This window comes from Harmonia axyridis, chromosome 6 (assembly GCF_914767665.1).
Source record: "Harmonia axyridis chromosome 6, icHarAxyr1.1, whole genome shotgun sequence".
In the NCBI taxonomy this organism is placed as follows: domain Eukaryota; kingdom Metazoa; phylum Arthropoda; class Insecta; order Coleoptera; family Coccinellidae; genus Harmonia; species Harmonia axyridis.
Window position 1 is genome coordinate 13,002,606 of NC_059506.1, and position 3,325 is coordinate 13,005,930.

Here is a 3,325-nt window from a genome sequence, read left to right on the forward strand (position 1 = left end):
ACTTCTGTTGTTGATTTCATTTGTTTGTTATTTCCTTCTATGTTTCTCATTCTAACACTTTTCATCGTATTGCACAGGGACGAAAGCTTGACACACGTGTCTAAGGAAACCATTTTGGTATAAGGGACTGTTCTTATTCTCTTTTTTTTGTTTAATCAACAATTATCCAAGTAGGCCATTCCACATTGTTGATTTTCTTGGACTCGGATGTCACGCAGGTAGCTATAATCTCCACGTGGTAAGGTCAATTGCTGCTGTAACCACAAATGCACGCCTGAATTCTGTTGTTGATTTGATTTGTTTGTTATTTCCTCCTATGTTTCTCATTCTAACACTTTTCATCGTATTGCACAGGGACGAAAGCTTGACACACGTGTCTAAGGAAACCATTTTGGTATAAGGGACTGTTCTTATTCTCTTTTTTTTGTTTAATCAACAATTATCCAAGTAGGCCTTTCCACATTGTTGATTTTCTTGGACTCGGATGTCACGCAGGTAGCTATAATCTCCCACGTGGTAAGGTCAATTGCTGCTGTAACCACAAATGCACGCCTGAATTCTGTTGTTGATTTGATTTGTTTGTTATTTCCTCCTATGTTTCTCATTCTAACACTTTTCATCGTATTGCACAGGGACGAAAGCTTGACACACGTGTCTAAGGAAACCATTTTGGTATAAGGGACTGTTCTTATTCTCTTTTTTTGTTTAATCAACAGTTATCCAAGTAAGCCATTCCACATTGTTGATTTTCTTGGACTCGGATGTCACGCAGGTAGCTATAATCTCCCACGTGGTAAAGTCAATTGCTGCTGTAACCACAAATGCACGACTGACTTCTGTTGTTGATTTCATTTGTTCGTTATTTCCTTCAATGTTTCTCATTCTTACACTTTTCATCGTAAATCACAGGGACGAAAGCTTGACACACGTGTCTAAGGAAACCACATTGGTATAAGGGACTGTTTTTATTTCCTTCTTTCTGTATAATGAACAATTATCCAAGTAAGCCATTCCACATTGTTGATTTTCTTGGACTCGGATGACACGCCGGTAGCTATAATCTTTTACGTGGTGAGGTCAATTGCTGCTGTAACCACAAATGCACGACTGACTTCTGTTGTTGATTTCATTTGTTTGTTATTTCCTTCAATGTTTCTCATTCTAACTCTTTTCATCGTATTACACAGGGACGAAAGCTTGACACACGTGTCTAAGGAAACCACTTTGGTATAAGGGACAGTTCTTATTCCCTTCTTTTTGTTTAATGAACAATTATCCAAGTAAGCCATTCCACATTGTTGATTTTCTTGGACTCGGATGTCACGCAGGTAGCTATAATCTCCCACGTGGTAAGGTCAAATGCTGCTGTAACGACAAATGCACGACTGACTTCTGTTGTTGATTTCATTTGTTTGTTATTTCCTTCTATGTTTCTCATTCTAACACTTTTCATCGTATTGCACAGGGACGAAAGCTTGACACACGTGTCTAAGGAAACCATTTTGGTATAAGGGACTGTTCTTATTCTCTTTTTTTTGTTTAATCAACAATTATCCAAGTAGGCCATTCCACATTGTTGATTTTCTTGGACTCGGATGTCACGCAGGTAGCTATAATCTCCACGTGGTAAGGTCAATTGCTGCTGTAACCACAAATGCACGCCTGAATTCTGTTGTTGATTTGATTTGTTTGTTATTTCCTCCTATGTTTCTCATTCTAACACTTTTCATCGTATTGCACAGGGACGAAAGCTTGACACACGTGTCTAAGGAAACCATTTTGGTATAAGGGACTGTTCTTATTCTCTTTTTTTTGTTTAATCAACAATTATCCAAGTAGGCCTTTCCACATTGTTGATTTTCTTGGACTCGGATGTCACGCAGGTAGCTATAATCTCCCACGTGGTAAGGTCAATTGCTGCTGTAACCACAAATGCACGCCTGAATTCTGTTGTTGATTTGATTTGTTTGTTATTTCCTCCTATGTTTCTCATTCTAACACTTTTCATCGTATTGCACAGGGACGAAAGCTTGACACACGTGTCTAAGGAAACCATTTTGGTATAAGGGACTGTTCTTATTCTCTTTTTTTGTTTAATCAACAGTTATCCAAGTAAGCCATTCCACATTGTTGATTTTCTTGGACTCGGATGTCACGCAGGTAGCTATAATCTCCCACGTGGTAGAATCAATTGCTGCTGTAACCACAAATGCACGACTGACTTCTGTTGTTGATTTCATTTGTTCATTATTTCCTTCAATGTTTCTCATTCTTACACTTTTCATCGTAAATCACAGGGACGAAAGCTTGACACACGTGTCTAAGGAAACCACATTGGTATAAGGGACTGTTTTTATTTCCTTCTTTCTGTATAATGAAGAATTATCCAAGTAAGCCATTCCAAATTGTCGATTTTCTTGGACTCGGATGTCACGCAGGTAGCTATAATCTCCCACGTGGTAAGGTCAATTGCTGCTGTAACCACAAATGCACGACTGACTTCTGTTGTTGATTTCATTTGTTTGTTATTTCCTTCAATTTTTCTCATTCTAACACTTTTCATCGTATTCCACAGGGACGAAAGCTTGACACACGTGTCTAAGGAAACCACTTTGGTATAAGGGATGTTCTTATTCTCTTTTTTTTTGTTTGATCAACAATTATCTAAGTAGGCCATTCCACAATGTTGATTTTCTTGGACTCGGATGTCACGCAGCTAGCTATAATCTCCCACGTGCTAAGGTCAATTGCTGCTGTAACCACAAATGCCCGACTGACTTCTGTTGTTTATTTGATTTGTTTGTTATTTCCTTCTATGTTTCTCATTCTAACACTTTTCATCGTATTGCACAGGGACGAAAGCTTGACACAAGTGTCTAAGGAAACCACATTGGTATAAGGGACTTTTCTTATTCCCTTTTTTTTTTTTATGAACAATTATCCAAATAAGCCATTCCACATTGTTGATTATCTTGGACTCGGATGTCACGCAGCTAGCTATAATCTCCCACGTGGTAAGGTCAAATGCTGCTGTAACGACAAATGCACGACTGACTTCTGTTGTTGATTTCATTTGTTTGTTATTTCCTTCTATGTTTCTCATTCTAACACTTTTCATCGTATTGCACAGGGACGAAAGCTTGACACAAGTGTCTAAGGAAACCACATTGGTATAAGGGACTGTTCTTATTCCCTTTTTTTTTTTGATGAACAATTATCCAAATAAGTCATTCCACATTGTTGATTATCTTGGACTCGGATGTCACGCAGCTAGCTATAATCTCCCACGTGCTAAGGTCAATTGCTGCTGTAACCACAAATGCCC